This window comes from Myotis brandtii, unplaced genomic scaffold, assembly GCF_000412655.1.
Source record: "Myotis brandtii unplaced genomic scaffold, ASM41265v1 scaffold1053, whole genome shotgun sequence".
Lineage (NCBI taxonomy): Eukaryota > Metazoa > Chordata > Mammalia > Chiroptera > Vespertilionidae > Myotis > Myotis brandtii.
The window spans coordinates 618,155-631,048 of record NW_005353549.1 but is presented as its reverse complement, the minus strand read 5'-3'; positions in this window follow the sequence as shown (position 1 = coordinate 631,048).

The following is a 12,894-nucleotide window of genomic DNA, read 5'->3' as shown; positions in this document are numbered from 1 at the left end:
TTCCTGAATAATCCTATCTTATTTCTCACATTCATCTGAAGCTACCCACTCTTACAGAAAAGTTGACTTTTCTAAAGCATCTGATGATCAGAGCATCAAACTCAACCATTTATTTAATCAGATCTATCAAAACAGTTCATTGTAACTGTATCATTAAACTGGCCATTAGTGATGATTATATATAACCCCAAAGAAAGAAGATCTGTGCATCTTTACATAAGAAAGTAATACATAATTTTTACATTTTATTGCATTTTTTCATTGTCATTCAACTTTTAAAATCAAGTAAATAAAAAATACTCGGTAAATCTAACAGTATTATCAAATGGTCATAGGTTGTGGATTCTGTAAACTCTCAGGGATGAGGATTACTATGTGCAAAGGTGGATATGTGCTGCACATGTATAGTGCATGTGCTGTACATGCCTTTCCCATTTTAACTGCACACATAGCTTCATGTTTGAAAAAATGCTGATCTACCAGTAATGCTGCAAACTATCATCTCTCCTTTCCAAAATCTGATGAACAGACAAACCCCAGGCTCTTCTCCAAAGAATCCTGCTGAACAGTATTGTTATACTGACCATTTGACAAAACCAAAAAACCAGTGAAGTTTAGAAAAGAATCAAACTCCTTTTCTTTGATCAAAATCATTGGTAAATTCAGTCAAAATAATTGAACTAGGACCCTCAAATAGGCAACAGTCCAAGACTTCATCGCTTTTACCGGACAGAGAACATTTCATTTTAAAGGCATAATATGCAGTGTAAGAGAAAATGTAAAAGCATCCTCACAGAAATTGTACTCGACTAAAAATAAGCAGCAGAGATCTAGCCATGTGGAAGTTTTTCTACCTTACAAATCCCCAAGGGTTTGAAGAAGAAAGCCTAGAATGATAGGTGTGTGCGCTGCCGTGGGAGAGAGCAGCCCTCCAGTGAAACAGTGTGTGGTAGAGTTAGGATATGTTCAGTCCAGTTATCATTCCTTTCCTCTGGAAAAGAAACAGAATTCTTGAGCTGTAAAAAGCATAAAGAAAGCTAGATGCATTTCTGTGTGCTGCTGAAAATACGAAGTATGCTTTGTTCTTAACATGTAGAGGCACAATGCCGTGAGTGGAGCATGGGCTTTGGAATGACATGAACTGAGTTTCATTCCCAGCCTATCAGCCGAGTGACCTTGGACTAGCCACTAGATTTCACCTTCTTCCCTTATAAAATAGAGCTAACAATACCTGCCCACCTGTTAGGGCGAATACACACAGTTAATGACCCCCTGAGGTGGATGAAAATCCAGCTTAGCAATGTACCTGTAGATAGTCAACAAATATTAGTTTGCTCCTTCCTTTTAAATACTCTGCTGTAAATACTAACAACCTGAGTGTAAGTATACTTTAGGATTTGGGTATTTTTTGATTTTTAGTTTTATCTGAGGAGTTCAAAATGTTCCCTTAGTCATCTGTGTTTTCCCCATTAGTATTTTACTTCCTAGTGCTTATTACTTGATACATATTTGTTTGTTTGTTTTCTCTTTTCTGCCATTAGAATTTCCAGCTACAAGAGGGCAGGAACTTTGCTCAATGCTGAATGTCTACCAGCGAAAAATATTTTGATTACATAGTGGGCACTCTGTATATTTGTTAAAATAATGCTTTATTTAACACTGTTTCCAGTATTTCTTACTGAAATAGATGGCAACAACACAGGCAACTATTTATCAATAAATATATTAGTATACATGAATAGATAGTATCATAATATATACTTCTATAGTTCCACATAAGATTAACAGTGCCCGGAATATAATCAACATTTAATCAATATTTGTTAAATATATTAATATGAGCTTCTTATTCAACCAATATATATATGCATGAGTATGTCTTCTGACAACAGAAATATAATGTCTTGCTTTTCTCTAGAGAAATCAGTGCTATTGTAAAGATAAAATACCAGAATCACATACTGCCTAGTAGCACATATTCATAATTTACTATAACAAGTACTGAAGGAATCTTGTAAAAGAAACCTGAGATTGAGTTGTCATTCATACGTGTACAAAACCACAAATATAATGTCATAAGTGTTTAGGTGTGTTATGCGTGTATGTGTGTATGTGCTTGTTAAGAAGATCCTGACTGTCTATTTGTTGAATAATTCATGAACATATTTACATATGTTATATAAAACAAGCTATAAAACTGTTTAGACATTGTGGAACAATACCATAAATGTTGGGATAAATGGTATATGCCAAATGTCACTGAATTTAATTGTGAAGGAAGAAGAATGCTAAAGTTTGATTATAATAGAAGATAAACTATGTGAAATGAACTTAAAAGAAGAAAGACTGTATATCGTGCTTTTGTTTACTATCCCAATAGTATATCATATATATTGCCATAGATGATAGACAGAAATTAGCAAGGATTCTATGTGTCTTTGGAAGACAAGAAATACTAGAAATTGTAGTGGAAAGTTATGCCTGTAGAGAGAACATGGCCGCCTTCCCACCCCCACACCCTCAACACAGTGACTCCTGCCAGGCAGGAGCTAGAGACTCCTGTAGAGACCATTACAGTATTAGAAAGTAACACAATCACAAAGGAGAGAAGAAAGGCTTGATCTACAAGGCGCACTCTGAAAGGCCCCCCTGGGAGGAATACTGTGGCGGCACTAAGTCAGAAGAAAAGACCTACCCAGCTAAACTGTCATGTCTAAGAGAAGCTCTGAGGCTGGCTGGGAAAAAAACATTTCTCCCCCCAAAGGCTTTTCATTTACTTTATCTTTTAAAGTTAGTACAAGAGATAATGCAGCACATTTGTGTAATTTCATCTGAAGCTCGACTCTTGACTAGGGGCTCTCAGATCTCACACCTGTATATCTCCCTTCTCATCCCACCGGCTTCTGGGGAAACTCACATTTCTCTTGTGAAATGCATTTGGGAGGTTATCATGAGCATTAGCAGAGGAGGACAATATTGATAGATAATTCAGACCTACACACACACACACACACACACACACACACACAAGCTTAGAAGCTTCTCTCTCCATTCATTTTATGGGCTAGAATATTCTCATATAGCTCCATTCCCACATCACCTTATCCCAGCCCCTTCATTCCTCCCAAGAACAGCCTGGGACCTTCCAAATTGGTGACATATTTTCTCATTAAGGAAACAGAAAAACCCCAATAAAATATATTTAACATTCTATAGCACTGTGTTTCCCATGGTCCCCACACACTTACACACACACACACACACAAACACACAATGGATACACAATTATTTACTCCACCTTACAATGAAATTCTGGCTGTGGCATGGGCCTTTGCCGGTGATAAGGCCCAGTACATTTGAAATCTAGAAGCTGGGAAAAAAAATAAAAGGTAGGTATTCAAAAGAGCTTGAAGGAGTTGTTACCTTTCTCTGGATCAGAGCTAAGGACTACATTCACTTATGTGACTTCCTCTCCCCATCACAGGGCTGAGTAAACTATCCCTAAAATGGGGAGAAAAGAAAGGGGGAGGAAACGGTTAAAGAAAAATGGACAGCCATAAAGAGATTTATAATTTACTTTGGAAATAAATCAGCAAAGGGAGGCCCCATCCGCTATTTGCTCTGAGGGGTCTGGGATCCCACACTGAATAACGTGCCTCGGCCCATTTCGATCTGCACTGAAATTAACAACCAGTCAGCCACTTTTTGAAATATTATCTTTGTTAGCTTTACCACTAACAAAAATACACTTCCAATTTTTCACATCCACACACTGCATCTATTAAAGCAATCTGGGAAATTAGTTTGAGATAAACTGTACAGCAATTTTATTCATAGCTTCCCTGTATCTCACACTGTTAATCTGCATCACAGCTCACTAAATAGTGCCTAATGTTTATTGCATTTAACTGAATGTATACGATTCTGAGGGTACGCCAGGGACCGATTATCATAATTATACATGTTTCTATGGAAACCCACAAGTCTATCAGTTTTGATTCATTATATTGTTATACCTTCTAGCACTTTCTAATTATTAGGTGCCCATAAAAAGTCTCAGTCTTGCTGTTACTATAGAAATGAGCTATAGACAGGCCTCAATTGTTAACCCTTAAAGGACCAAAACATATAGACTCAGACAGCTGGTAGCTATTCATGTAACTGGAATAGGTATTAATTTCATCTATTACTTAAATTCATAATTAAATTGTGGTTATTAACTTCTGAAAATATTTTAGTTGGAAAAATCATGAATGATTACCTCGGTTTTTATAAAATTGTGGACTTTGAGGTTCCCCATCCCTGATGCAGCCCCTAGGTATAATAAATGATACACAAACACTAACACAACACTGGTTTGGGAGCACAAAGTGAAAAATCAGAAGTCTTTCAGGACCGATTTCTTAGCTCATAGATAAAGACACATTTGCTGGTGTAAACACAGAATCATATGTTAAGTGATAACACAGATAAATCAGAATATAATAGCGAAAACTCAAATGCACGGAGAGTCTTTAAATCAAGCATCTGAAATTGCTTCTCAGCACTCTGGCCATTTAGGTATAATTTAATATTGCTACTTAAATTGCAATTTGTAATTTAATATTTTCATTTTACTTTTTCTCCTATGTTCCCGAACAGAATCCTGTGGAAATTGAAAGGGACCGAGCAGTTTCATTGTCTCTCTAACCCTTCTGCTATTATAGTTTTCAATTAGAAGTGCCTTTTAATTTAGACCAGGAAAGCTCTCCTGAAGTGACAGCTCGCCCTTCACACTGCATATCTATTTATTTCGGAAGTCAACACACCATTCAATAACCTGAGAACAGCCCTGATTGCTATGCTAATAGTATTCAGAAATATGTCTACACCGATGGAAACAAGTAAACTAAAGCTAATTCATAAAGTGAATAATAAAAGGCGGAGGGAAGCCTTTCATATCTTCCATTGCTTCAGCTGGAATCTTAAGCTTACAAATTTAATTTTTTTCCCTCCCTGAGGGAAATGAACACTATATGATAACCAAACTGAAATTAGATTTTACCTAATATTACAGCCTTGCCTATTTGATGCGGCTTGTTTTATTATATAAAGCTGCGGTGGGAAGCCGCCCAGACAATGACCGTGTATGTTAATGCCTGTGTGATCTAGGGATGCCTGCTCCAGCCGCAGCTTTCTTCAGCTCACAGCGAAAAGCATTTTGCTTTGGGAGGTGGGGGATGGAGAGGGAGAGCCATGAGCATTTTAAATGTATGCCCACATTAAAAAACAACAACACATGTTGGGTAACCACTTTCTTCGTAACACAAGCCCAAACCACCAATGTCCATAGCAGCTCTTGCCAATTAGGAATACATCAGATTGCATGAGCAACAAAAGATATGGACATTTGCATGTTGAAGTTCAAACTCCTTTTACAAAACAGACAATCAATCAAAAGCCTTTTGTTTCCAACTCTTACATCAGCATTAACATTAGAGAAAAGTGGATTTACCACTAAATAAAAAATTAAAAGTCGATTAGGAGTAAATCAAATCAGATAGTTTTAAAACTCCATTCATCAGCACATGCATATATTACTGCATATGTGTATGCAGCCTGAAATTGATTACATTCAATTCACATTAAAATTAGTCCTCTGCTCATATCCAGGTATGGGTGGGTTATCCAGAATAATTGAACTATATCTGCATATTTTTACTTCCCCATAAAAATTAAACTACCCTTGAATAATAAACATCTTGTTTTGCATCTTGTTTATGCTTTCATCGTATGATTATCAATTAGTTACTCCACCCAATTCACTAGCACCCACCAAAACTCAATAGAGCTTTTTCATACATTTTAACCTAAGCAAATGGATAGATAGATAACATCTAACAAAATATATCTGTGAAAACATACGTTAATACTCCTAAATGAGTCAAAGAACTATATAAGAACAATTACACTAGGGCCAAGATTTTATGCACTTGATTACTAAGCCTTAAAAATGACAATAAAAGCTTCCGATAGCAAGCATAACCTGGTGTATGTTTTTTTTTTAAGAATACCTAAAGATCACCATTTAGTTCCTGAATCCTGGAGGGGGCGATGAGATGGGGGTCAGATACAGAGGTCACAAGGGTGATGAGGCAAAGAAAGCAGAGAAAGTCATTCACTCAGGCAGCATAGTACCACCTGGGATGTCATTCACTTCCTAGAAATGGAGTCTAGTGAGGTTCCTGCATGGTAAAACTATGAATTAATTACATTCCACCCCCACAGTGAGCATAAAGTGCTCAAATTTTCTTTTTGGGTGAGAGGGGAAAAGAAGACTTATCATTCATGGTTGGATGTTAAAACCCCAGAGGAGAGAGCCAATACAAGATGGAATAAAACCTGCTCCATGAAGGGAACCTTAACATAATCACCTTAGCATTAAACAGGATGCCTCCCAGCAAGCAGAAACGTGTTTACTGGGTTCTGACTCTGTCCCGTTGTTCCTGAGTCACCCACCAAGAGTTTGCCTGCCTGTGTCCTGCTCTTCCTCAACCACCATAAATTCCTTATTCTCACTTCTGAAACCTAAGACCCTATTCTCCCCCACTTTTTCTCCTTTGCCCAAAATGTCATATATGCCTACTGTTGTCTCACTGTCTTTGGAATTTTCATGCTTATGAGAATTTCCCATGAACGTGTATTAAAATTTTGATTTTGTCCTGTTTAAAAAAAAGCTCCTGACAAAAATCCAGGAGCTGTACCATCACTACCCATCAAACTGAAATGTCCTAGGATTCATATTTATTTGCACCACTTTGTCACTGAGGAAAATGTCTAGTCAACGAGGGACTGTATAAATTCCTGGGCTTTGATGCTTCAAAGAAAGGTGAAAAAGACCTTGGTGAGCTGTGATTTCCTTGAGCACAGAACAGCTCTGTTGAGGAGGAGGCCAGTGGGAGGACAGGCTCACAGACACACACAGAGGGTCTCAGGCATTGTCCCCAGCCCATGTGTCCGTTCCCCAGGACAGCACCGCCAGGGCCTTGTCGGAGGGTCCAGCCAGGCGCCTCAGAGTGGTGAGGGTGAAGGGGGAAGATAATATTGTTTCTGTGGGGTTTTACTCAGGGGCCCTTAGGCAGTGGCTCTTTTCCCACTTTAATTATGAGAAATCAGAAATAGATGGCTTGCTCCCAGATTAGGACGTACCAGTGAGTATAACAGAGTGGGGCCCGATAAGAGAAAATGGATTCTGATCCGAGTGAAAGAAGACATTCTGGGGAGAAAAGTGTAGGAAGAGAAGAAAGACAGGAGAGACTCAGCTAAGCAGCTGCCATAAGCAAAAAGTACGCACCTATGCTATTCCTTCCGGTGCTCTTCCTGGCCGATTTTCTGCTGTGTGTGTACAATTAATATAAGCAAATGGATGCCTTTTGACTGTCACCTTCCAGGTCTGGATAAGCACTAATGTTCTGAGCAGCACTGACTACAGAAATAAAGGAATAAAGGTGTCACTCTTACAGTAGATAAAATGGAATCATTACGCAAGAGATCAAAGTATTTAATGTGTTCATTTTTCTCAGTCCCTATGTGTTATTTCACTAAAATACTATACTGCTTATGCTTGAGGAGCACAAACAAAATAATTGTTTTAGTTTCTCCTATTTAAGCATAAAAAGAAAGAATATAGTTCTCTCTCTCTCTCTCTCTCTCACTTTCCTTCTTTCTTTTACTTTATCAGTGCATCAGCAAAACACTCGTTATTGTTCACTCTGGAAAACAGTTCTTTCGAGAGGCTAATCAGCAATGATCACAATTTAGTTTTCATTTTTATGCTACTTGGAGTTAAAAAATGAAAAATCACTATTATTAACAAATGTTTGTTTGGGTCTCACTGTATGGCTCATAGAAAGAAGTGCTTTGAGATTCCTCCTATTGTTGCATTTATGGGCACACATGTGTCTCCCACCAGCAAGTGGCTTACATTCTGTTCCAGAGGCACTGCACATATACTAAAGCATTGAATATAAAAGGTGCTTACTGAAAACCAGTGTGCCAACCAGCAAGTAGTCTGTGACTCAAGTGCGAGTGGGGTGCTTACAGGGCTGGGATTACCAGGGACTTCAACCTGAACTGCAAGGAATGTGAGATTTAGCTCACAGAAGAGAGATGCAGAAATATATTTGACAGATCTGGAAATTATGATCACCTGAAGTGGATAGTTTATGTAGATGGACACAAAGCAGGGAGCTGACTGGTTGGTTAATGAGTTTGAATTGGTTAAAGAGTTGACTACTGGGTGTTGACTGGATGGTTAAGAAGTTTGAATATTACTAGGGGCCCAGTGCACGAATTCGTGCACCTTGAAACTGTGGGCTGCGAGGCTGCGCAAAGCTACAGTGGGCACAAGGGCAGGTCTCGGCCCATCCTCTGTGCCCCCACCTGGCCCCTCCTGCTGTGGCCCACAGTTCCGATTGGAGCTGGTGTCATCAGTGGGTGCGAGTAGTGACTGCTGTTCAATCGCCCCTCAGGAGCAGGGTGCAGGTGGAGAAGCCCTCAGGGGCAATTGGGACCAAAAGACACCACCCGCACCTGCTGACAGCACTGAGCAATTGGGGCCAGTGCTGGGTGCCAGCAGCAGGTGCGAGTAATGGCTCTGGCACTGGCAGAAGGTGCGAGAGGCAACTGCCAGCCCCGATCGCCCCTCAGGAGCAGGGGGAGGTGGAAAAGCCCTGAGGGGTGATGGGGGCTAGCAGCCACCACTGGCACCCACTGACGGCACTGAGCGATCAGGACCAGTGCCGGGCGATGGCAGCGGGTGCGAGTGGTGGCTCCAGCACCAGCAGCAGGTGCAAGCGGGGCTGGTGCTGGCAGCAGGTGCGAGCACCTGGGAGGACCACAGTGCGCGGGAGTAAAGAATTTTCAGTAACCACCAGAGGCTCGCCCCGATGACAGCGTCCAGTGCCCAGCCTTGGCCTGGCACCCCTGCTCACCTGCTCCACCATCCCGCCGTGACTGACACCTGCCATGTTCTGCACGCGCCCCTGGTGGTCAGCTTATATCATAACAACCAGTTGTTCGGTTGTTCCACCATTCAGTCTATTTGCATATTAGGGATATATATATATATTAGAAAAACATTAACAAGCCTTTGAATAGAAGATATAGCTTGTGTTTTGAGGAGGAATCAGTTGGAAATCATGTTCCAGAAGACCAAAATCAGGGAAGACTTTGGCTAAAATGCCAGTTGGAAACTCTTATATTACTACAGACAGAAGTTTTATCCTAGAGTGTTCATATGGAGAGGGAAAAGAAAGGAGCACGATGAACAAGAAATGAGATGAACACATTATATGAGAAGAGGGAGAAATAAAGGGTGAGCCCAAACCACCAAGACAAAGTCACTGAGGGAGCAATGATGTATTGGGAGAAATAGATTTGGGGGTAAGAGAGCTAGCTTGATTGGCATATAATTGGAGGCTATGATGAAGTCCATTGTAATAGTAGGACTAAAGATCAGAAAATTATTTTAAGAAAAAAGTCATTAATTTTTTTCTTATAGTCATGCACATGGTTATATTGTGCTTCAAAAGAACAAGTTAGGCCCTAACCGGTTTGGCTCAGTGGATAGAGCATCAGCCTGGGGACTGAATGGTCCCAGGTTCGAGTCTGATCAAGGGCATGTACCTTGGTTGTGGGCACATCCCCAGTAGGAGGTGTGCAGGAGGCAGCTGATCGATGTTTCTCTCTCATCAATGTTTCTAACTCTCTATCCCTCTCCCTTCCTCTCTGTAAAAAAATCAATAAAATATATATTTTTTAAAATAAAAAAAAGAACAAGTTAGGTAAATGAAAATGAACAAATAAGAATTGAACTATACATGTAATATAATATTTGGCATATAAGAATGAATAAATTTATAAAAAGATGTGGAAAGAGAAAAGTAAATAAATAAGAATTCAATCTTGTGATTTTTATCCATCTATGGAAAAAGGGGAAAATAGAAGGAATCACAAAAATAAGATGAGAACAAAAATAATAGGATGTTGAGAAGAGAAAAATAGAACAATAGTCCAAGGTAGGCATCAAGGCTGAAAGAAGTTGTGTGTAAAATAAGAGAAAACTGAGCACATTTGAAGGCACAGGAGTTGACACCAATAAAATAGGACGGATAAATGTTCCACTGTGAGAAGAATGAGCTGACACCCCCAGAGGTGAAGACTTCAGGGAGAAGGGAATTTGGAGAGTCCCAAGAGAATTTCAGACCTACATATGGGGGCCTTTTATTCTAAAAATGGAATCAGAGAAAACAAGTGATAATCCCAGAGATATTTTGAGCTTTAGAGATAATATAGATACAAAAATATAAGTGAGGAAGAAGGAATACATGCCAGATTATCTCAAACTAGGAACAAAATGGGTGGGCAAACCAGGCTTTAATGAACCAACTGAATGAGGTCAAAAAGTAAAATTAATATTGAAGAGTAAAGGGTCAAATACCTAATATTGATAATATGATCAATAGTCACCTGGATTTTTACTGCAAGTAAAACTTTTATCTGCAAATATTGGAAGAGTACCAAGTGGAAATAGTGAGGCAAACAAACGGGGGAAAGGAACATCTTAAAACTCAATTCAATTAAAAGTATATTTCTTGAGCATTGATTACATGCCAGGCACTATATTAGCTACCAGCAGGAAAATTTTAATGGAATTCTAGGATCTAAAGCTTGCAGAAGATGAAAATAAAATGTGTGCTAGTTTCCTAAAACTCTGAAAATAAGCATCCTCTAACCAGATGACTCAAGATGGCAGGCAACTGGCCTCAGATGACCCCTCTATTCTTTTCCATATTTGCTTATTGAGAGAACTCTCTATTTCCAGCAAAGAAAATGAAAAAAATTTAAAAATCGAGGATTACATAAACTAATGTGCTACTATTAATAATGCTGCTGTGCCACCAAAAGGCAGAGAACAGCCTTAGGAGCCCGTTCCTGGGTGACTTCCCTCTCTCATCAATCCCAAGGGCTGCACCAGAAGGGAGCACACTGAAGGTTCTACAAGAGTGAGCACATCCTATATAATAAAAGGCTAATATGCAAATCGACCAAACAGAATGACCACTTGCTATGATGCGCACTGATCACTAGGGGGCAGGTGCTCAACACAGGAGCTGCCCCCTGGTGGTCAGTACACTCCCACAGGGGTAGTGCTGCTCAGCCAAAATCCTGAGCCAGGCTGACAGCTGTTGAGCACAGAGGAGGTGGCGGGAGCCTCTCCCACCTCCGAGGCAGCGCTAAGGATGTCCGACTGCCATCAGTTGGACATCCCCTGGGGGCTCCTGGACTGCAAGAGGGCGCAGGCCGGGTTGAGGGACCCCCGAGTGCACGATTTTGTGCACCGGGCCTCTAGTATTAAATAACCACTGTTTTCAGAATGCTACCTAGGTCATCTCACTGAATCTTCACATATTTAGGAAGCAGATGTCATCCTCATCTTACAGGTCAGGAAGCTGAGGTGAACAGGCAGTAACTGCCCAAGGGTGACTAAGTCAGAAAGGGAACCATCACTTGTCAAACACAGCTGCATCTTTCCCAAAGCCTGTCATTTTTTCCTCTGTGCCAGTGACACTCAAGCTTGGTTGCATATTAGAATAATGTGGAGAAGTTTCAAAACATATCAATGCCTGGGCCTCATCACAGACCAATTAAATCAGAATGTCTGTGAATATGGAACCGGCATCTGTGTGTTGAACCATCTTCCTGGGTGAGCCCAACATGCAGTCACCATGGAGAACCGCTCTTTTCTATCAAGCTGCCAGATTCAGTCACCTTTCATCCCAGTGTTTCTCCCTGGGTCCTCAAACTCAGTCTACATTTGAATTAGCGTTTACACTGGACAAAAACTATATCTTATATTTTCAAATCCCAGTATTTTTTTTATCTGTAATTGTCCTTTCTAGTTGAGAGTTTGTGATTCTGTGAGTAGTATGTATAGCATGTCTTTTCTTTTAAATCTAAATGGGATTTCATCTATATCTATTATACACATATTCATTATTCTTAGAAAATGATCAAGTACCCACTATTCTTCAAGCACTATTTTAGGGGCTTGGGATATGGTAAGGAAAAGGTAATAGAGGCTAATGAAAAGAATCAGAATTTGGGTCCAGCTTTTTAACTCTAGGTTCAACCCTCTTTCTACTTCCTTACACTCATATAGAGTATATTTAGGTAGCTCTGATTATTAGGGGGAAAGCTATTATAATTCTATGATTGCCTATGCATATATAAAGTATATTACATTATGTATTTTATATAGGGCTCCATCTGCCTCAAACATATTTTGACTATTCTGTCTATTCTAATTCTCCTTCCAACATAAAACCTAAAATCCCCACTACTCTTTTGAAATAGACATTAAATATAAAAAAGATGAGTCGTCAGTAAGGATTATTATGACCTGCCAGTTACAGAACACCTGATTAAGAGGAGCTTAAGCAAATCAGTTCTTTCTTACCCAGAAATCTGAAGACAGGTGGCTATTAACATTGCTTCAATGGTTCACAGATGTCAGAGTCGGTATCTCTGTAATTCTCATGAGCAGAGTGACAAGATGGATGCACAGTGCCATCACTCACATCCACATTCAAGGCAGAAGAAAAGAAAAAGGGCTGTCCATGCCAGCGATGTGTGCCCCTTCGATCAAGAAAGCAAAAACAGCCCTACCTGGTTTGGCTCAATGGATAGAGCATTGGCCTGGGGACTGAAAGAGCCCTGGTTCGATTTCAGTCAAAGGTACATGCCCGGGTTGCAGACTCAATCCCCAGTCCAGGACATGCAGGAAGTAGCCGATCAATGGTTCTCTCTCATCTTTGATGTTTCTAGCTTTCCCTCCCTCTTCCTTCCTCATAT